Source organism: Pogona vitticeps, chromosome 6 (assembly GCF_051106095.1).
Source record: "Pogona vitticeps strain Pit_001003342236 chromosome 6, PviZW2.1, whole genome shotgun sequence".
Classification (NCBI taxonomy): Eukaryota; Metazoa; Chordata; class Lepidosauria; order Squamata; family Agamidae; genus Pogona; species Pogona vitticeps.
Genome location: NC_135788.1, coordinates 64,378,289 through 64,401,911, shown reverse-complemented (window position 1 = coordinate 64,401,911; position 23,623 = coordinate 64,378,289). Strand labels below are relative to the sequence as shown.

Below are 23,623 nucleotides of genomic sequence, written 5' to 3'. Positions count from 1 at the left end.
CTCACCACTGCAGGAGTATACCAGATACCTTGCAGTTGTGGCCAGGTATATACTGGAACCATAGAATGAAGAATCCACACCAGAATCAAAGAACATGAGAGACACTGCAGACTAAAACAACTGGGAAAATTGGCACTAGCTGAACATGCCCTGAAACAAGCTGGACATGAAATTCTATTTCAAAATACTGAAGTACTGGACAACACCAGCAATCATTGTGTTAGACTGCACATGGAAGCTGTTGAAATCCACAAACATCAGCAGAACTTCAATAAAAAAGAAGAAAGTCTAAAACTCAACAAAGCCTGGCTCTCAGCACTGAAAAATAGAGCCTGCAAGAAGTGGAGCTTTGGAAACACCGAATTTCAGACGGCATTCTGTCTTTTGGAAGAGTTACCTTTCCCACATGCAACTGTCTCGTGAAGTCACCATGATGGTGAGTTAGCTGCCTGGAGAGGGGGAGGTATGAAGATTTATTATCAGACTGCAGGAACAGAGATTAATGATCTGCTGCTAAGCTACAGCAAGTAAAAGATCAGATGTGTTCTTTTGGAAGCTGATAAGGAGGAAGATATTAAGTGGCATAACTTTGGTAATGCCTGTAACATTGGAGTTTTTCTTACTGCGTCACAACGGATAGACCTCGGAAAATGAAACCAACTTTGTTCTTTTTCTCTCTTAACCCTTCCTCCCAGGGACTGGTTTTTCATAAATTCAGAACTTAAGAACTTTAAATAACTCTGCACAATTTAATCTATGTGACTCTGCATTGAGCTACAAGGTGGATTATAAATCAAATAACATCCTTGGCACGGATGGAGTTATGATTAGAGTCTCCTTCACAAGACTAAGTGTGGACTAGGTAATAAATCATGAGGGAAATCTGAGTAATTAACCTGCTGACTGCTATGGCCATGGATGGAGGGGGAGACTCATTATTGGAACCGACAATGGAGATTTATTTTAAGAGATTTCTTCAAGAATGCCAATTGGACATAGTCAGTCATATCAAGGCTCAGTTTTTAGAAGTGAGGACAGAATTGAAGATGACACTTCTTGGACTGCATGACAAGATAGAGAGTGAAGACAAACAGCTTAAACAAACCACGGAATTTAATGAACAACTACTATCGTGTGTGAGAGAGAAAGACTGTTTTAAAGCATTATGAACAACCCATTGAACTTACTCAACAACTGCTGTTGCCAGAGAGAGAGAAAAAGACTGTTTCTCTCAAAAAGTTGGACAAGATGCTTAAAAAAGACGAAAGGGGGGGTTGGAAAGAAGGGGGAAAGCATATTGAAACTATTCCGACAGGAAAGAATGTAAAGGGGGAGAAATGGGCAAATTTGGGGGCAGAAATTTATGATCAGGGATCGGACAGATCTATGTTGCTCCAAAACCAAGACACTGACTGTATTGGGATGAAATTAGTCAACCGGATAGAAAATGTCTTAAAGAGATATAATAAAGCAAAGCGTGCTGCTTATATACCGCCCCATAGCGCTTCAAGCACTCTCTGGGCGGTTTACAATTTAATTATGCAGGTTACACATTGCCCCCCCCAGCGAGCTGGGTACTCATTTTACCGACCTCGGAAGGATAGAAGGCTGAGTCAACCTTGAGCCAGCTACCTGGGATTTGAACCCCAGGTCGTGAGCACAGTTTTAGCTGCAGTACAGTGATTTAACCACTGCGCCACGAGGCTCCTAGATGGCATTTCAAAACCAGCAAAAAAACAAAACAAAACAAAAGAGGCAAGAGGCCAATCCTGGATTGATAACACTGGAGCTGATAAGCAAAAATGAAAAGGGAGAAAGTTACTTTCTGAATAAATAATAAAAATCATTGGTTTGAGAGATATATATTAACATATAAGGTAACATGACTAATATACTATAAGCAAATTTGGCCAGATATAAAATTTAATGCTAGACAAGCACATGTAATTTATGAACTTTAGAAATGATGATGAATAAATGATGATGAATAATAATATTGGATGCTTTTGTTTGGGAGGCACATATATTGAAATATCAAATATGTGTGAATTACAGTAGTGACTATGTTGACAAGATTAGACATATAGTATCTTTTTGTCTATAAGAATGGAGATTTTTGATGAATGAACTGGCCAGTGTGGATTTTATTGGTGGATAAGTAATCTTAAAGAGGAAATGAGAAATGTTTATGATGAGAATTGGATAGATGGAAATGCAAGTGAAAGAATTCATAAAATTTATTACAAACTTAGGATGTTAGACACTTAATTAGATATACAAAATAGGGATGTGAAATATAACGTGTAGATGCACATGGATACACTATGATGTAGTATGGGAATAAGGCATAAGATCTGCTGTAGTCAGAAATTATATAATAGATACGTTGGTATGGGAATTACCTCCCCACTTATATGTTTTGTTGGTCTTATGTGTTCTTGATTGTCTTGTAAGTTTTTGTTTGTTCTGTATGTATATATGTCTCAAAAATAATAAAATAATAATAATAATAAATACAGCCTGCAAAAGGTCAGTGAACTCTACCCAGCCACAAGGACCAGTGATCACTGCACACAAAATACCAGCTAACGCCACCCATCAATCACAGTGACAGATCATCTCTCTCCCTTATCACAACAATGCATCCATAACAAAAAAAAAACATGCTGATCACCATAATCACCCAATCTCCTGAAAAGGACAAAAGCTGATCCCACAGCTATAAATACTCAACTATCCCACAAAACTGCACTGGAGCACAGACAGAGTTCTGACTCCTGTCCTCTGAATTTTCCAGCCACAGAGACTGGCGAAACGTTAGGAAGAACAACCTTCAGAACATGGCCAAACAGCTCAAAAAACCTACAACCATATATCAAGTTAATTTATTGAAATTTTTCCAGTAGAATATAATGTTACCGCGAACCCACGAAAATCCTCCAGAAGGCAAAATAAATCACTCAGACATGTTCAGCTTCCTCCAGCATGACACGTGTATTTACAGCATATATACAAGTGTAGAAAGCGGCAGCATAACAGCATGGCATCATCAAATGAAGGTGGTGATACATGTTCTCTATACAGATCATATATGTACAGTTGAGCCTCTGCTCTTATCCAGTCACAACAGGTGTTGCATCATCCAAGGCACCACCTCTCCAGAGTCACTGTGACTCAGCAAATTACACACCTGTATAACATGGCAGCTCATTATTACTTTTGCTCTGTTCTGTTCAAGCCTGTAAATTTTCAATACTCTGACATATAAGAACATAAGAAAGATATATAAAAAGAACTGTGCTGCTGAGTAGAGGAGAAGTCTACCTGTTGCAGTCTTCTGTTTCCATTGCAGCCAACTAAATGGCTGTAGGTGGGCCAACAAGGAGGGCACGACACACAAACACATTCCTGCCTTGTAGCAACTGATATATAGTATAATTGTATACAGATAAATACTTCCATCTCATACTGGAAGAACTATATAGCATCACAACTAGCAGCTATTAAGAGCCCCATTTTCCAGGATTTTATCGGGTTCTGTTTTAAATACGTTTAAGCTGGTAGCCCTTGTTAGATCTCAAGGTACTGAATTCCACAGTTTAACTGCATATAGTCTGAAGAAGTATTTCCTTTTACCTTTCCTGAGTTATCCATGATTTATCCTCAGTAAATGATCCCAGATTCTAGTATTGTTTGGGTAAGAGAAGTGCTGGTTCCTATCTACTTTCTGTGCATCAGGCATAATTTTACACATGCCTGCATGTCTTCCCCTCTTTGCCTTTTCTTCTCAACTACACAGCTCCAAATGCTTTTCAGAGCAGCTGCTCCAGTCCCTTTATCCTTCTGGTGCCCCTTTTCTTCAGCTCTTCTACCATATCATCATTCAGTTATCATGACCAGACCATAGGTTTGTTTAAGTCTGATGGCAATGTTTCGTTGTTGTTGTTGTTGTTGTTGTTGTTGTTGTTGTTATGAAGATGATGATGCACAACATGAAATTTGCCATTATTATAGCAATTAAATGGTAGTCAGTCAATCTATTGTTATGGATCTTAGATAAATAAAATGGGGAGGAAAACTTTACAAATTTCCAAAATTCCAGATACTTCATAAAAATATTTGGCATTAAAAGACAATTTAAAATCTAGTTTCTAATTACCATAGAAATTGTGAGACCTGAGTATTGCCATAGGAAGGCTGGCTACTTTGTGAGCGATCGTGGGGTCTATATGAGAAAGTTGGTAGGTCTTCGTTTTCATTGTCTATCCACTATAGCCCCCAAATCCCTTTCTTGAGCAGTCACTTCCAGCTGAGATCCTATATGTGTATTTGTGAAGCTACAACAATGCAATTGGATACGGCTGCTTTGTTAACCCTACGTTATACCTACTCAGAGGATCAAACTAGATGGTATGTTGACTATGTGATCATATCTACCTGTCTGTGATTACTTAAAAAAAATAGATGGAGGTGACAGGAACCAATCAGAATCACGGTGATGGAATGAAGTAGTTTCTTCTTTCTTCTTATGCTTTTCCCCTATGAATTCCTTTCCCCCAAAGCTGGTAGTCAGCCTTGAAGATGATTGATTGATTGATTATTTATTTATTTATTTATTTATTTATTCATTTATTCATTTATTCATTTATTCATTTATTCATTCGTACATACATATGTACATACTTACATAGATCACACTCTACTTTTGCAATGAATTGTGCAAACAGTTCTTTTTAGATCTTGTCTTTATGTATGTTTCAGAGTGTGCTTTTAACATAAACATCACGGAATTATGGAACTTAAGAATTTGAATGGTTTTTACCAGTAACCTAGTGCCTGCCCAATTGCAGGCATGCAAGAAACAAGCAAGCAAATAATGGCACTTCAGCTGCTGCTTAAAGACTTCCATGGAAGAGAAATCACTAGTTGTGGAGGCAGTCTATTCCGTCACCAGACAGCTGATAGCATTAGGAATCCCTCGCAACCCCCTTAAGGTTTAGCTGAGATCTTTTTTTCTTGCAGTATTCAATAATGTATTCTCTTCCTACTCTCTGAAGCAACATAAAGTAGGTGTGCTTCATCCTCTTAGTGAGAGCTGTTTAGAGACCTGAAGACAGCTATCACACTGTCTCTTAATCTGGTTGGTTTGAGTACTGTACCATTAATGGAGCAGGTTTTGTTTACCTTCAGTATGCTCTACAAGAACTTAGGAAGATACAGCTATCTTTTCTTTGGGAACAATGGAATATCATGTCCACAGCTATTCAGAAACTTTTTCATATGGTGCCTTATAATATAATCTGCTGACAGTGGTATGGGACATATTAAAAGGGGGAATGAAATCCACTTCCTTGCTGTGGATTTTTGTGTTGTCATTCCATATGAATAGTTGATTATTCAGCTTAGAATGATATCATAGCATGTGTGGTAAACAGATGGAATTAGTCGATGATGTGTTACTTCGTTCCGTCACTCGCTGCTGTGTGGTTTTATGTAAACAGCTGAAGAAAAGCCCAAGTAAATTCACTGAAGGCAAGATTAAAATCAAACAATTGTTCTTTGGCTCAAGATCATAAAGGAAGGAAATTCAAAGCAAAGAACCTAAACCTCAAATATCTAAGCACAATGTTATGCCAACCTTAATTTTATACAACTGCACCCTATTGTGAGATGATATTGGAAGTTTGATTCTGAAACTTGGAATTTTATTGTATTTGTGAGCCACAGCCAGAACAATAATTCCATTTTAATATGCCCTTTGTTTAGTGAATAATTCCTTTTGGAAATAGTTTGTTTTCTTTGGGTTTTTTGCCACTCAAAATTAAATATATACCTAATAAATAATACAATTGTCAAATATGTGTGGTTTTGTCATAATGGTAGTAGAAAGTTTGTGAGAAGAATTGCTGTTGTAGATGGAATCAATTAGTGTATAAATATTTGGAGCAATTAGCAAGGGTATTTTGGTGCTCCAAGCACCTCAAGAATAAGGGGAAAACACACACACACAAATCTTCACTCTGTTGACATGTTACCTGATTCTTGCTTAAAACATTGTGATTGAAAAATAATCTGGTTCCAGGTAAACATAATGAACATAGCAGACATGATACCTTGATCACTGTGCCAACTTAAATAATCAAAATACAGTGGCAAATTGGCAGGAAGATTTGTATTGTATTGAAGAGCCCTGCCCTGAGGATGCTGTCCGGAGGAATGGTAAACAAAGAACTGACAGATCTTCTGGTGTTGCCAATCCCCAGGTCAAACCAGGGCAAGGTATTTGCTACTCAAACCCTTGCTTCTGACCTGCCAAGAAACAGCATCTTCTGTTTACAAAAGTGAAATATATGATGTGGAATGACTACAGCTGTGTCCCTGGGTCTGTAAATTAGGGATTTGACATCTGGGAGGTTAAGTTAACCTTTCTTGATATTGATGTATCTGAGCATGGTGTAAGAATAAGGTGCAGAAAACTTTGTTTTTATTGTCATTTATGTGAACATTTTAAGTTTCATATTTCTCATATCAAGCATGTTTAAGTTTAAGAATCAGAATGAAAAATAAATGTTAGCAGCTTCAGAGAAATGGCCACATTATAGCATTGTTCTTGAGCTGGAGCAGGAAGATTGATGAAACTTTCCCAGAGGGAATAAGAGCTGTGTGTGTTTGAGAATTCTCCACTTCCCAGTTTCCTGCCCCTCCCTCCACAAAAGGGACACAGATTGTAGTGAGGACACCCTGGATTGGGGGCAGTGGTGAAGCCAGAGAGAGCAGTGAGGAGGGCTAGACTCTCTCTCTCTCTCTCTCTCTCTCTCTCTCTCTCTCTCTCTCTCTCTCTCTCTCTCTCTCTCTGTGTGTGTGTGTGTGTGTGTGTGTGTGTGTGTGTGTGTGTGTGTGTGTGTGTCCCTCCCTTCATACAATACTACCTTATCCCAGAGCATAGGTTGCTGTCCATTGAAGATGCTGGCCGCAGAGACTGGTGAAATGTTAGGAAGAATAACCTTCAGAACACGGCCAAAGAGCCCGAAAAACCCAGAACAACCATTAGATCCCGGCCGTGAAAGCCTTCGCAAATATTTATTTTTTCTTTTTTTTTTGTTCCTCCTCCCTCTGTATCAAATTAGAGAAGTGGTTCACTTTTGGCCAATTTCCCACAACTACACATGTTGGAAACAGACCAAAACAGAGTGATTCTGCTTGCACTAAAAAAGTAGAAACCCCTGAGAGTGACAGAAAAGAGCCAGAAAAGTGTGGGTATGAACACTCTGGAGACAATTTGGTTTGCTCCAGTGATTACATTGTGTGCCTCTTCTTGAAAAGAGCAAACCAATGTATCCTCACAGCAATCCAAACAGTGGGTTAAATGTCTGATGGAATCCTAAGCCACTTGAGGAAGTTGCTATACTGGATAGGGAGAGGTAATATTACCTAAAAGTTACCATTACTGAAAGGGGGGTGGCTGCCAGCTTGGAAGAGAGTAAATTGTTAGAAGAAGAAGAATACAGTAAATATGTGTTACTGCTACTTTGCATGTGTTATTGGTACAATATTTCAGCATGGATTGTCTGGCACTATATTAGCGAACAAGAAAGTAGGTAGACAAGGAAAGAGCGAAACATTTTTCTCTGTTTCTCCATCCCTTTTGAATAATAAAAATATTTCTGATATAGAGGAGACAGCTAAGAGGAAGGACACAGTGTTTCTTAATCTCAGCTCTTTTACTTCTGGATGGGATGTGGTGGCGCTGCAGGTTAAACCGCAGAAGCCTCTGTGCTGCAAGGTCAGAAGACCTGCAGTCGTAAGATTGAACCCACGTGATGGAGTGAGCCCCCGTCGCTTGTCCCAGCTCCCGCCAACCTAGCGGTTCAAAAGCATAAGCAAAATGCAAAAATGCGAGTATATAAATAGGTACCACCACAAGGTGGAAGGTAACAGCATTCTGTGTCTAGTCGTGCTGGCCACGTGACCACGGAAGATTGTCTTCAGACAAAATGCTAGGTCTGTGGGTTGGAAACAGAGATGAGCACCGCCCCCTAGAGTCAGACATGACTGGACAAATTGTCAAGGGGAACCTTTACCTTTACTTCTGAAAGTTGGACATTGTTATGTTCCAATTCCAAACAAATACATTGCTTCTCAAAGCTCCTAACCAGAGATTTCCTGTCCTGTAGAAAAGATGCTAAGAGATAATGCCAGAAAATTCTCAACCTGTAGTACTCTGCAGTCCCACATTTTCATGAATCTGTAGCTTGCAAAATTCCCTATCCTATTTGTGGGCAGAGAAATCTCTCAGTGTGTGCGTGTGGATTTCACTGGGTTTCTCCTAGGAAAGGATCAGCATTGGAAAGACCCATAGATATGACTCACCATTAGCAGTGGTTTTAGCACAATTTTAGCCCCCTCCTTGCAAAGGCAGCAAAGGTAGTGATAACAGTAACTGTTGACAGCTTGGCCACCATTTTGCTTCATCCACAATATCCTCCCTTAATGTCATTCTGGGGCATTGAGGTGGGAGGAGGCAGTCATTAGAAAAAAGTGTAGATATTTTGGAAAACATTCCTCTCCTTAATGTGGCCTTCTGTTTCTATGGTGATAAGAAAAATAGTCTCAGAATATTTATTAGAAATAAGATGTCTTCAAAGAAGTATTGGCTCACCACTTAACCTTCTTTTCAGGTTCTGCACCTTCCCCAGAGCTTCTAAATATCGTATTTTAGAGATCACTGTAGATATATTTTGCCTGTATTGTTTAGTCGTTTAGCTTCTTTGTTGACCTCATGGACTCTTCGTGACCTCATGGACCAGAGCACGCCAGGCCCTCTTGTCTTCCACTGCCTCACAGAGTTCGGTCAAATTCATGTTGGTTGCTTCGATGACATTGGCCAGCCATCTTGTCCTCTGTCGTCCCCTTCGCCTGTTGTCTTCACACTTTCCCAACATCAGGGTCTTTTCCAGGGAGTCTTCTCTTCTCATGAGATGGCCAAAGTATTGGAGCCTCAGCTTCAGGATCTATCCTTCCAGTGAGCACTCAGGGTTGATTTCTTTCAGAACGGATAGATTTGTTCTCCTTGCAGTACAGGGGACTCTCAAGAGTCTCCTCCAGCACCACAATTCCAAAACCTCAGTTCTTCGGTGGTCAGCCTTCTTTATGGTCCTGCTCTTTATAAGCATTGTAATCAGAATGAAAGAGGCAGTATTGTGTCAATACAGAAATGAAGCTAGTGCCTCTGTCATTGGTTCTCAATTTTTTTCAAATGTTTTGTTACCCCATGAAATTGCTTCCAGTTCTTCTGCCACATTCTTGGGCCCCTTTGAATTTCTTTTGGTTGTGTTTTTGAACTTATTAGAACGATGTAAATTTTCTGAGGGCACTGCATTTGTTTTTCCTTTCTTGTTATTACACTGTTTCTTCATTGCTGTGCAACTTGCCTAGATGGCTAATTTCCTGATCAGAAATAGAACTATGGGAGAGGTTTTCCTAATGGCATATTCCCCTGGGAAATAAGAGTGTGCCTTTTCTGTGGGCAGGGAAGGAAAGGTCTCCAAGTCCCACAATTCTCCATGAATTCCCTTGGAGGGGAAATGCTGAGAGCTTCAGCGCATGGGCACACACTTGAAAATTCCTACACACACATCCATTTCATTCATCTGGAGCATGTCTATTTTGGATGCTTCTGAGGCCCGTATTTCTTGTTTTTACATTCAAAAAAGGAACTTGCCCTGTGTATACTGGAGGCCTAGGTCTTCATGCAAGGTGTAGTTTCACTGCCCATTAGGCTCTATAGAAATAGAGCTCCAAAGAAATCCTGTATAATGAAAGACAAGATGTGCAGTCATGTTCCTTGAATATCCTGTAAATGAGGTGACCACAGGAATCCTGACTTTACCCATGAGAGTTTCTCTAGAATTTTTCATTCTGTGACATTTTTGTTGAAGAAAGTTTCTATTCTGTTAAATGTGGGGGGGGGGGGGAGACTGGTCAAAATTCTCATGGTGCATATTTTCTGCACAGCACATAAGAGCCATGGGCTTGGTTACTGACAGGTTCTCTACCGAATCTCTAACTCATGATTCACTGTGGGATCTTCTCTCTCTTCAGCCCTGGCACCTGTTTGACTTATACACAAAGTCTAGTGGGTTTGTGCTGTTCAGCTGTGGGTAGATGGTGGTGAATTCAGAGAACCAGCTAGCAGGGACCTAAAAAAAGTAGACCAAGTCCATCTCATATGAGTTAATATATAGAAAGGAAATAATACCATTTGTGCTGTGAGAAAAATGATGAGACAGATCATTTATAGTACATTTTACATGACCTCTCACAGATGGAGTTAAAATCTCTTGTGTCTTTAATGGTAGCCTGAAATCCCTCAAGAACAAGGGTGATGTTATCTACGTAGACTAGTTTTGTATAGGTATGAGAAACACAAATTCACAATATACTAGCCTCTTGAGTGTTGCATTGCTATAGAAAAGTATCTGACCCCTTGGTCTGAAATTATAGCCAGAGAAAGAGAGAAAACATGTGTTCAACGATAAATCTTTTACAATTCAGTCTGACTGAAGGTGTCACTAAAAGATTTACTCATAAAATTTTTAAGTCTGGATTTATTTAAATAAATAGGAGAATAGCTGTACTTCGTAACATGATTGTGGACACGTGAAGACTTCGAAAAAGGAAGGTTGTAGTAGGTCAAATGTACATTTCCCAAATGACTTCCTTTCTCTGGGTTGGGACATGGCCATATTAGGTAATTTCCTATCATGTTTTTGTTTCCACTATGATGATCGTTTTAGGCAGACTGTTCAGTGGAGTATAAATCCAGTTGGCCAGTGTGATACCTAAACTGTAGCCCTCAAAGCCAGCCAGTTGTATCACAGAGTAGGATGAAGTGGAATGAGCTGGCCAGTATGGACTTGACAGTTGCCAAAAAGTACCTTTTATTTTAAAGAAGTGCTTCAGAAGCATTGACAGGGGCAAAGACTAAAGTAGAAGACATTTTAACCAGTCATTCTGCAAATGCAAGTCATATGGTAATTCCACATTTATATCTCTCTGCCTATTAACATATAATTTTTGGAAGCCTTTTTTTTTTTTTAAACTTACCTTGCTGGTGACATATATATATGCCTAAAACTACTGGGGTAAAGTCATTTACATTTCTACAGTTTCTTAGGGAGAAGCAGTGTTTGCCCATTTCTTCCAACTCTTTTTAATAGCCAAACCACAAACAAACCACTTTTAAAACTTCCTGAGCGATAGAAAGAAGTTTGACAAAAGGAACTGCAGAAGAAAACACAAATACTCATTTTAAAAAAACAGCTGAAATGGGGAAAGCCCAGGTGCTTCTCTCCACATACACTCATGGGGATTGTGACCATCATGTGTGTGTCAGCACACAAAATAAATAGCTATGACCAAATAACCAAAAGTTAATAATGCATGATGTAAGTCAAAATATATAGGAGGAGAGACCTCTGTATAGTTACATAATAAATTAGTTTAAGAACTGAATGACTTGCTTGTTTCATAGAATCACAGTCTGCTTTCATAGAGGACACCCTAAAGATGGATTAGAGTCCCTGTAATGTAGATTTGGCATGCGTTCTCTCTTTCCCTCCACTGTCATTCACTATATGTTTATGACAGAAAGTCAAATGGTTGTCCTCTTTCTGTCACCAGGATGGTCCCAGAGTAACACTGGGGATGCCCTCAAGCAAGCAAACTCAAAAGGTTCCAGATAGCAGGGATTTATGCAAGCTATCAGGCACTAGCTGGGGAGCCTGATCTGGCAAGCCTAAACAACATCATATCTGGTACAGTGGACCCTCGACTTACAGATGGCTCAACTTACAGACTTTTCGAGTTACAGACTTCTCTGGCCACAAAATTTAGGTTCGACTTGCAGCCAGAGAATCGACCTACAGACAGAAAAAAACCAAAATGGAACAAAAATGGAACAAAAATGGCCAGTTACGGCATTAATTGGTTTTCAATGCGTTGTTAGTCAATGGAGACTCGACCTACAGACTTTTCGACCTGCAGCCACCATTCCAATATGGATTAATTCCGTAAGTAGAGGGTCCACTGTACTCCCTTAAGCTGATTCAGGCTTAATTTTTTTCAGAAATTTTAAAATAAACAGTTATATCAGCCATTTAGAAAATAATTACACTTAACTGTATATTCCCCTTCACGGATTGCTGCCTTGTTGTGGTGAAGGGGCTTAAGTAATTCAGAGAAGCTATGGGCTGTGCCATGCAGGGACACACAAGACGGACAGGTCAGAGTGGAGAGTTCTGACTAAACTTGATCCACCTGGAGCAGGAACTGGCAAGCCACTCCAGTATCTTTGCCAAGAACACTCAATGGACAAAAACAAAAGATCTGACACAGGAAGATGAGTGCCTCAGGTTGGAAGGCATCCAACATGCTACTGAGGAAGAACAGAGAACAAGTACAAGTAGCTCCAGAGGAAATGAAGTGGTTGGGCCAAAGCTGAAAGGACCCTCAGCTGCGGACGTGCCTGGAAGTGAAAGGAAAGTCCAATTCTGCAAAGAAAAATACTGCCTAGGAACCTGGAATGTAAGATCTATGAACCTTGGTAAGCTGGATGTGGTCAAACAGGAGATGGCAAGAATAAACATTGACATCCTGGGCATCAGTGAACTAAAATGGACAGGAATGGGCAAATTCAATTCAGATGATTATCATATCGACTACTGTGGGCAAGAATCCCATAGAAGAAATTGAGTAGCTCTCATAGTCAGCCAAAGAGTGGGAAAAGCTGTACTGGGATATAATCTCAAAAATGATACGATGATTTCAATATGAATCCAAGGCAGACCTTTCAACATCACAGTAACCCAAATTTAGGCAGCAACCACCAATGCTGAAGAGGCTGAAATTGACCAATTCTATGAAGACTTACAACACCTCCTAGAACTGACACCAAAGAAAGATGTTCTTCTCATTATAGGGGATTGGAATGCTAAAGTAGGGAGTTAAGAGATAAAAGGAACAACAGGTACATCTGACCTTGGAGTTCAGAATGAAGCAGGGGGAAGGCTAATAGAGTTTTGTCAAGAGAACAAGCTGGCCATCACAAAACTCTTTTCCAACAACATAAGAGGCAACTTTACACATAGACATCAACAGATGGGCAATACCGAAATCAGATTGATTATGTTCTCTGCAGCCAAAGATGGAGAAGCTCTATACAGTCAGCAAAAACAAGACTTGGAGCTGATTGTGGCTCTGATCATCAGCTTCTTAGCAAAACTCAAGCTTAAACTGAAGAAAGTAGGAAAAACCACCGGGCTAGTCAGGTATAATCTAAACCAAATCCCTTATGAATACACAGTGGAAGTGAAGAACTGATTTAAGGAAATAGATTTGGTGGACAGAGTACCTGAAGAACTATGAATAGAGGCTCATAACATTGTACAGGAGGCAGCAACAAAAACCATCCCAAAGGAAATGCAAGAAAGCAAAGTGGCTGTCCTATGAGGCCTTACAAATAGCAGAGAAGAGAATATACAAAGTATATTAAACAAAAAAGCCAGTGTAACAAAGGATGTAGCTTTACATTCTAATCATTTGGATTTTCAGCCACATATGCCATAATCGTCTGACCCAAGGTCCCATTAAACTTTTCTACAAGTCCATCAGTTTCTGGATGATAAGGTGTAGATGTTAGATGTCTGATGCCACAAGCCTTGCAAAATCTTTGCATTATTCTGAATATAAAGTTTGTACCTATATCCGAAACAATTTCAGTCACAAATCCTGCTTCATAACATAAGTGCACTAGGGCATTAGCCAATGTACTTGCTTCTATATTGCTCCATGGAATAGCTAGGGGATTCCGTGGTAGCATAGCCCACCACAGTGAGGAGATATTTATTTTCCCTTCAGGTAGCTCTTGGTAAAGGACCTATAATATCTATTTTCTTAATACATTTGTTAATGACTGGCATAGGTCATAGTTTTGCTTTTGTCTTGTCCCTCTTATTTCCCTTTTTCTGGCAGGCATCACAGCTTTTGCAGTATTGTTTAACTTGCTGCCCTACTTTTGGCCAGAAGAAATTTTTGGGTTACTCCCTGAGTAATTTTGTAGATATATTTTGCCTCAGGGTTGATTTTCTTTAGAATGGATAGGTTTGTTCTCCTTGCACTCCAGGGGACTCTCAAGAGCCTCCTCCAGCACCACAATTCAAAAACATCAATTATTCGGTGGTCAGCCTTCTTCATGGTCCAGCTCTCACTTCCATACATCACTACAGGGAAAACCATAGCTTTGACTATTCGGACTTTTGTTGGCAAGGTTATGTCTCTGTTTTTTAAGATGCTGTTGAGGTTTGTCATCACTTTTCTCTCAAGAAGCAGGCGTCTTTTAAGTTCATGGCTGCTGTCCCCATCTGCAGTGATCATGGAGCCCAAGAAAGTAAAGTCTGTCATTGCCTCTATATCTTCCCCTTCTATTTCCCAGGAGGTGATGGGACCAGTGGCCATGACCTTTTTGTTTGTTTGTTTGTTTGTTTGTTTTTATGTTGAGCTTCAGACTGTTTTTGCACTCTTTTTTGCCTTTAGGCCTCATTTATTTCAGAGTCAGTCTTTTTAGGAAACTGGAAGTGACCATCCTGTTATTTCCCATTTCTCTCTAGCCAAGGTGCACATGGTGCATTTAAATTACAAATGGTTCTCCCCAAGTTTCTGTGTGACATGAAAAATTGAGATGCTGTGAAGCAGCCTATCAAACATTGGGAGTGGGTTGGAAACAAAGGGTTCCCACCCTCGAGGTTGGCCCACTTCCGGACTTTTTGAGTAATGGGCCATTTCCTTGAGTTTTGAACCGTGGATACAGAAGCATAATATCCCGCATTTATAAATTGGAGGATTTTTTGAAGAATTGAATAGGAATGCACTAATTGGCAACACTGGCACTATAAATTACACAAATTTACAGTGGCATCCATCCACAATAGAACTCTGGCCAACTAAATACATTTTAGTATTACGATAGTGTTGAGTTAGAATGTATGTTTTAAAAAGTACAACACCAACCCATTAAAGGTACCTTGCTCAGCAAAGAAGTGATTGCCAATTTATTGTTTGCCGAATAAGGGGCCTTTGATGGATCACTTGGAACAGAAAGCAAAACCAAAGTGTGCTGCTTATATACCGCCCCATAGCGCTTCAAGCACTCTCTGGGTGGTTTACAAGTTAATTATGTAGGCTACACATTGCTGGATACTCATTTTACCAACCTTGGCACTGGATTCCTCATGTACTTGTTCCATCATACACATACCTGGGCTCAATGGACTTTTAAGCTGAAGGTGGTATGTATATTGCACTTGTCTCCAGACTTATCTGGTGTGGGATTCTTGGGCCTGTGTCTGTTCCTTCATAGTGTTTTTCTGCAAGGCAGACAAAGGTATTACTTGCACTTGTTTGAATCAAACAGGAGGTTGGAACTGGACAAATAAGCTGGCTGGGGTGTCTGTTTTGGGATATTTATTTATTATTTCAACTTGTTTACCACTCCATAGTGCACACATTGTCTGGGAAGTTCACAACACATTAAATTATATGTAACAAATGATACAGAATTCCATACTGTAATTGTCATAAAATAGATAAAACCCTGTCACTAGGAACCTCTATCTTTAAATAAAATTGAGCAAATTAAAACAGACTTGAATATCTCGGGGAGTAAAAGCAATAATAAAAGGTGATATTAAATAATTCTGTTTATATTAATTTCTTAAAAATGGAGAGGAATGAACCCTAATAGCATTATTTCTCATCTGAATTCCATTCTGATAGACTTCACACAGGGTGTGTGGAAATGCACTTAAAACCAATTCCAATGGTGAACTCAAAAACAACAGCAAACATAACCCACCAAACCACTCCAAGATCCATGAAAGAACAGAGGCTTAAGTAGTCTTACAACCAGTCTCAACTAACTCCGAAAGTGTACAGATTTCATGCCAGTGGGGCAGCGAACAGAATTCGGCAATACTGTCCCAGCCATGTTCAAGTATAAATGTCTGCAAAGTTTGATAATTATTATAGCTTCGATAGCATATGGCCAGTGGCCCACAGAATTAGGGTTTATTACAGTGTGTATTTGATTTTCCAGTGAAAATGTTCCATTGCCCTTTCTTCTTTCAAAGCAACACAAACACAATGCCACCAGTCTCAAATCATGGGAGCTGTTACAATAAGCACTCTGTAGAGATAAAAGGATAAAGAAACAAAGCTTGGTTTCAGACTTTCAATACATTGTTATGAATACTGGAGGGGAAAATGTTTTAAAAATAGTTCGTGGTGCCTTTTAAAACCTGTAAACTCTTATTGTGCCTCTCCTCTAAGTAGCAAAAGCCTGTTCTGTATGTGCATGCTTTTCTTCTAAAATATTGCTTACTGCATATGACTTTGTTTGCTTAATTTTTTCAGTGGAACTGAATTTTTATGATGTGGTCATAAACTTCCTGAACACCCTGGTCTAAATGGAAATACTGACACAACCTTAATTACACTGGCTCCAGCAAGATACTGTGATTAAAGTTTGCTTGTTTTGCATAGGTGTGTATGTACATGTGCAGTTTTCTTGTTAGGAAAGCTAATGGAAAAATGATGTAGCTGCAGATAATATTATTTTGTGTATGAAGCTTTATTATTTTGTAGCAGGATACTAGGTACAAGTTTTCAGTTCCAAACTATTCGTTTACTTTAGATGAAGACCAATACAGGCATATAGAGATGTCTGACGTTTCTGTGAACTTGTCAAAGCTAGGTAAAAGTAAAAGTTTCCCTTGACATTTAGTCCAGTTGTGTCTGACTCTAGGGTGTGGTGCTCATCCCTGTTTCCAAGCCGTAGAGTCAGCATTTGTCCGAAGACAGTTTCTGTGGTCACGTGGCCAGCGCGACTAGACACGAAATGCCATTACCTTCCCACTGAAGTGGTACCTATTTATCTGCTCGCATTTTTACATGCTTTTGAACTGTTAGGTTGGCAGGAGCTAGGATTAGTGACGGGAGCTCCCTCCATCACGTGGATTTGATCTTATGACTGCTGGTCTTCTGACTTTGCAGCACAGAGGCTTCACCAGTGTAACCTGCAGCGCCACCATGTCCCTCTCATAGTCATAGCTACTCCCATTTTAATCTGCGCTGTTTAGACAGTTAAATTTAGATAGCGGTTCTGAAATATGCAGGATTGAGGTATTGAGATTCACAGGTATATTCTATGGTCTGAAAACCATAGTTTATTATCTCCTGCTGTTGTGTTAGGCAGGTGAAAGCTGTACCCACTAGGGGTGTGCTCTTTTGTGTTTTTCAATTGCAACTCCCAGAATTCTCCAGGAATTCCCCAGGCAGAATTAGAGGAGGTACAACACAGAAACATTAGTCTGAAGATCAGCTTTCCAATTATTTAGCTCTGTCTCTGCCTTCTCTAACCTTTCAAAAACAAGTGCATTGTTATAATGCTGATAAAGCTCCCAAGATCCTTCACCCCTCCGTTGGTTGGTCACATGACAATGGAAGTGGTTGACTGTCTGGTGGCAGTAAGCCCTCCTCAGCATGGAGGATGCTGGGATCTGGAGTCTCACAGCTCATTAGGCTCTATAATGTGAACCTTTCAAAGAACTATGATTCTCAGGAAAACCTACAACTCCCAAGTAGCACTGTTCCAGCTTCCATGTTTTTAAATTCCTGGGGAATTCTGTAAATTGCAGTCAAAAATTATAAAAGAGCAGATCCCTACTATCCATGCAGGCACAAATAATTAGGTCCATCCCATTTGTCCCCATCTGTTCCACCTTGTTGCCTTGGTGGGATGCTGACTACTAGAGGAAGACTCGTGGAATTAGCAGTGACACATATTTCTGTATACTTTTCTGCTTCCCATTCTCTCTCTCTCTCTCTCTCTTACTTCCTTACTCAGAATTGGGTGGTTTCACCCAAATCTGTTCAGACTATGTCCAAAGTCAAGAGATACCACATTTGTAAATACCAGTAGAGCTCTGTTGCCTTCACATCCTACTTGTGAGCTTGCCATGGCCATGCAGTTGACTCTTGAGGGACAGAGTATGTGGGACTAGATATTTTGAGTCCTGTGGGCTCTTCTTATATTCCTAGGCAATAATAATATGCTTTCTAAGGTATGGAATAATGAAGAATACTTGCAAAATACTTTGTTCTCATCTGTTTAGAGTGCCTTGGCACAAGATAGGAATTTTCAAAGCTTGCAGGATTCCTCACCTCTAGCACAAGACGGAAACGGTTAGACCTCCTCCCTGTTTCTCCAGTTTCTGCACAATGTCTCTGTGCAAAGCTAGCGTCTTTTCCCTTTGTGGAACCAACCACATGCATGAGTGCTCTTTCTCTTTCTCTTCCTTCCAAGCAACAATACATAAACGGTCTAACTGAGATGCTCTGTAGGTGAAAAGTCTGTTCTCAGCACTCCTTCCTGCTAGCAGCCCTCTCAGCTTCTCAAAAAATCTTGCTTGAGGGTTGTGACACCCTGAGGAGTTGGTAGACTATGGCATGGAAGCTGAAGAGAAAGGAAGAATGTCTCACAGTTGGATGGAGACATGATTAAGGGGAAAGTGTTTGGGTTAGATAAGTCAATTGTAGCCTTGAAAATAACTGAGCAAATATTACAGTAGGACTCTTTCTGTCTCTCTTTGTGTGTGTGTGTGTCGTAATCCATATTTTAAAATAAATTGTCACTGAGGCATATGTTCAAATTCAACAAGATTTTCTCATTTCTTACCCCTCCTTTTTCTTGGCAACAGTTTGTCTCGATGGCACCACATTTCATCTCTCTTCTTGCTGGAGATGGATTTCAGCTCAAAATCCCAGGCAAAAATACCTCCTGCCTCTGGGATAGTCCAGATGTGGTTCAGGTCCATCTGTATTTATCACATGTCTTTGGGAGATAGGAGCATAAAGTAATATGAAAAACAAGCATTGATGTTACTGTAGATTTGGCTCAACGAATCCTTACCATGGTCTTATTTTTCCTTTTGCTTTGTTTGCAAAATTCCGTTTTGGTAGAAATGCAGAGTTTAGGAGAAGCTGTTTATAGATGTTTTTCTTAAGGAATTACCATTCTTCAGTTGCAATGTCTGTTGATCACTGTTTTAAACAGGTCAGTCTCAAATGGATAAAAATGGATCTCCATACATAAAGGGATACAAAGCTGAGGCCCATTTGGTTCTAAAGGGCAAAAAATATCATATAAAGAAAATCTATTGTGAAATCCTTCTGAGCAAGAGCTTCACTCCCATGGATGGAATTTTAGCATTGGTGTCTCTTGTCCTGGATTATAACCTTTGTTTTCTAAGTTTTTATAACTAATAATGAAATTCTTTGAGACTTAACAGATGGGAGAAGATATTCTGGTATCAATTATACACTGCATGAAATGGAAAAAGTAGAATTTGCACCTCTGTTTCTCAGCTGCTTATTCGTAGTATGAATAAATCTGCTTATACTTAGGAACACTGAAGTGTAGTTCTTATTGAATGTGTAGAGTAGAAATATAAAGAAATTTAAAGCTCTTTTTAAAAAAGAGGGAGTGGGCTTATTCCATAATATTGCTCATATCTCTATCATGTACAAGTTGGGTTATTTAGAAAGGCTTTTTGCCTCTTCTTACCCTGATATCCCAGGAGTAATTTGGTAAAACAAATTCTACTCTGGTTACTCCAGTCATATTGCTGTTATTAAATATACTCCATGTACACTATTAATCAGTAGCCTGTTAGGTTTCTTGATATCAAAATAATGATGAAGAGTAGCTGGTTCAGGTAAGAAAACTAAAAAGGCTACCAAGTTTTAACATGTCTGTTTTCTAGTTTCCAACCTTTTGACTCTGTAAAGCAATCAGCAAACTTTTTCTTTGAAACTTGGGTGAAAAAACAAACTTATTATGTTAATTCCTGTTTTTAATGTTGCTTGTGTAAGTAAACTTTCAATACATTGTTATGAATTCAGGAGGTGAAAATACTCTATTTTAAAAATAGGTTGGTGGTGCCTATTTTTTAAAAAATCTTTCTTTGCTTTGTGTGGCTACAACCATATATGGCTATAGTCATATTACAAAAATTTTAAAAAATAGCAATATGGCTTTGGTAATATAACTGTGGCCAACCAAGCTAGCCTACCACTATTCAACACAAGTGACAGGTGCTGGAGGGTATCCCAGCTGCTCTTCCTGTTCTGTCTAGCCATCCTCTTATCTTGGAAGGTGTGTGTTCCACATAGTCTTCCCTCCACATGCAAAATGACTGGATGCCCTCAGGTGTGCTGAGAGGACTTTAGCTCATTGCTACTGTTGTAGTAAGGACGCCTGTGAGTTCAGTTGCTGCTGCAATCAGCTTCTGTCCATGAAGCAGGAATGGGGCTTGAATTTGCGCTTACTTCAGGCAGCTAAGTTCCTTGGGGCAGCCTTCAGTGTTAATTATAATTGGTGCGTACAAGCTAGTCCCTTAACAGTGACAAATCTGGCTATCAGAGAAATAAGTTGTACTTAGATAACTTGATATTCTTCACATATCCTGTCAATAGTTTATGAGAATCATATTTAAAACAAATAGTTTCAAACTATTTGGGTGTGTATTCAGGATATTCTGTTCACATCTGCTCCTAGAATTAAGTCTGTAAATCTGTAAGGCTTTCTTCTGTTTTTTTCTTTTCTTAGTCTTAACATATTTAGTTAGGTACACTTTAGTTGTACTCTTTCAACTGAAGTTTAAAGAGAGGGTGACTGCTGCTGACATACTGTTGAAGCTGTTATTGATGGAACTGTATAAACCCCATATAGATGTGACAGATATCTACTCCTACTTTTAAAAAGGAACACAACTCAGGATCATCTGTTTTCTAATATGCTTTGTTGTTTTTGGAACAGTTGCAGTAATTGCTTTATATACCCTACACATAATGGTCCAGTGTCTGTTCTGTTCTTTCAGAAGGTGGAGGTGATAGTTTTGTTGTTACTTATATTTAGTATAATTTCATCATGGCCATTTCTTCCTCTTCTTCTTCAAAAATAATCCAGTAAATCTTCAGCAACAACAACAACAACAACAACAACGCTTTTTTCGTGTGAGATACAGTTGGTGGCAAAACATTGGTGCAAAAGTATGTAAGAACTGATAGTTGCTGATTGCAGAGCAGATGCCCATTTTAAATTGTGCATTTTTGGACTTCCAGAGAAGCAGACCTGAACAAAAACAGCTTGGGAGGACACGGGATAGCAGAACATCAGTTATAATACCAGCTCCAAGATGTGGGTTCATTGATACGATGAGCAGCTAGGTCAGGGGTGAGAAAACATCAGGATTCTTCCTAGAAGCAAACAGCTAGTTGCACAGATAGTGTTGCGGGCAAAAGGCTTGGCTTTTTTGGACAACAGACTGCACTTCCATGAATGAAATACATTTCACAACAGATGGGTTGCACGTCACTGAGTTTGGGAAGAATGTGCATGTGCTCAATTGCAAACCCAGTCTGAAAGGCTTAACTCAGTTCTACCAGGAAGGGGGAAAGTATACCAATTTAAAGGGATCCAATTACAAGAAAGCTGGTTCTGATTAATTTTAGGAAGAACCTTTTTTCAGTAAAAGCCATTCAGCACTAGAATTGACTTGTGTGATGGGTTTTCCTTCATTTGAGGTTTATACGCAAAAGTTGAGTGGCCATCTGTTGGGAATCCTTTAGCTGTGAATGTTCTGCTCTATCACTCATTGATGCTCTGTCTCTTGGAGTTCTGTCCAGCAGTTTGATTCTGTGATTTTGTGAAACAGAATCAGAACAAAAAAGGTGGATCAGTGACATTGGCAGTGGATTTATTTTCCACAGACCATGCACTAGGATTTTTAGAAATCTGTATAAGAGCTGCCATAGATGAGAGATTCTAATGCAAAGCTCTAAAACTGACCAGAAGAGATGAAGAAAATCCTAATCAAAAGCAACTATATTCTTATATTATTTCTGTTTTACATTTGAAGAACACTGAGAGATAAGGGCCAGCTTCAACAGAGATTATCCTCCCACCCCACCCCAGAAGAAATACTAGCAGTTGGAAATCCATGCAGATCTGCTACAAATCACCTACAGTCTTCTTCCCCCATTCCAGACAAAGCTCTAGAATTTCATGGCTGAGCTGCAATTTGAGAAGAGAGAAGAGAGATAAATCTCATGGGATATTGGATGATAATCATAATTTTTCATCTCATCGTTTGGATGCTACTTTTATTGAAGTAATTTAAAAAAACAACAGTCCTACTAATTGGGAGTTCAGTTTAATCTAAATTTATTCAGAAATGTTATTACTGTTATGATTGTGATTTATATTTATACTCTACTTTCCCACTCATAAGTACTGCTTAAGGTGGCTTTGTGCAGGCCCCCAACCACCCCCAGGCCTTCAATGTCACATGCATGTTTGAATCCACCACTTGAGTAAAAGTATATTAATAATGATATTTATTAAACTTGAACTTACTTGCAGAACAAGAACATTGACAACAGGTAAAGAAACCCTTTCTTCTAAACTTGAATTAAACTCAGTCTCCTTATTGGCCTCCTTAATTACTTTTCTCCGTTGTGTTCTTGTCAAATCCTCCCTTATTTCTCCAGAACCTAAATGTGATAAGTTAAGCAAGAGGTGTCACAGCAGGGATAGTTTGTACTCTCCCTTGACTGTGTAACGGAGAGCCACTCTGCCTTCTCTCTCTTTCTGATGGAGGCATGGGGTTTGGCAGGTTTTCTCCAGGTGACTGGACCAGACTGAAGGGTTTAGAGCTGGACCCCTTCTCACTCCCCACTCTCACAGTCTCTCACTCTTCTTTTTCTCCTTCTCACACCACAAGGAAGGCTTATGGGGTGGTCTTGACTGGGGTAGTCTCTCAGCCTCAGCACACTCTCAGTGTGACCACAGGGCTTTGTGGCCAGTATGTCCATTCTTCTTGAAGATCTGTCACTTTCAGGACTTTCATTTCAGCCTGAGAAGCCTCAGCTTCTATTTCTTCCTTAGCATCCTGCCATATCTCATCTTCCTCCCCAGTATCTGTCTTCCTCCTCTCTGGAACCTTCCTTCCTCTTCCTCCCTTTTCTCCTCCTTTCCTTCTCACTCTCCTAGAGGTTCTCCCTCTTTCTCCCCGGATCTCTTTCCCCACATTTTCTGACCCTTCTCCCTTTTCTGTACAGTATCTGACTTAGCTCTCCTTATATCTACAGGAGAACTAGAGGTGGGAAAATATTGCATGGCCATTTGGAGGAGAGTCTGGTCGCAGGGATTGGAGTGGCCTTGCCCTCTTCCTCACAGGTTTAAAATCATTAAACATGGCAGAAAGAGCAGTAAATCAGGTTCAGCCATAAAATCGTTAAAATAAAATAAAAAGTGTTGGGACCATAAAACAATTAAAATAAATATACCTATAAACTGTTAAGTCCATCCCAATAAAATAAACACGGTCACCGACCAGTTTGAAAAGTAGTGTCTTCACACCTTTCTAGAAGCAGTGAGAGTGGAAAGTATTCACAGTTCTGAGCAAGATACATTCCACAGTCTGGAACCAAAGAAGGAGCAAGCTGC

At 39.6% G+C, this 23,623-nt stretch overlaps 1 protein-coding gene and 2 long non-coding RNA genes across 11 annotated transcripts in view; 1 reads left to right on the top strand and 2 right to left on the bottom strand.

Annotated features, from left to right (window-relative positions):
* The window catches only part of SUGCT (succinyl-CoA:glutarate-CoA transferase), a 506,744-nt gene that overhangs the window by 159,244 nt on the left and 323,877 nt on the right, over nucleotides 1-23,623 (top strand). The window lies entirely within an intron of this gene.
* LOC140708333 (uncharacterized) overlaps nucleotides 1-23,623 on the bottom strand; it is a 69,201-nt gene that overhangs the window by 35,020 nt on the left and 10,558 nt on the right. Inside the window, exons 2-3 of one of the 3 annotated variants that reach the window (XR_013537369.1) lie at nucleotides 18,791-22,668; nucleotides 15,270-15,422 (exon numbers count right to left, since the gene is read on the bottom strand). This is a non-coding gene — a long non-coding RNA (uncharacterized LOC140708333). The remainder of the gene's footprint in view (nucleotides 1-15,269; nucleotides 15,423-18,790; nucleotides 22,669-23,623) is intronic. The other 2 variants (XR_013537368.1, XR_013537370.1) reach the window with 2 other exon arrangements.
* LOC140708335 (uncharacterized) lies at nucleotides 15,505-18,757 on the bottom strand. The gene is made up of 2 exons (XR_012088447.2): nucleotides 18,277-18,757; nucleotides 15,505-16,240 (listed from the first exon to the last, which is right to left on the bottom strand). It is a non-coding gene; the product is annotated as an uncharacterized LOC140708335 (long non-coding RNA).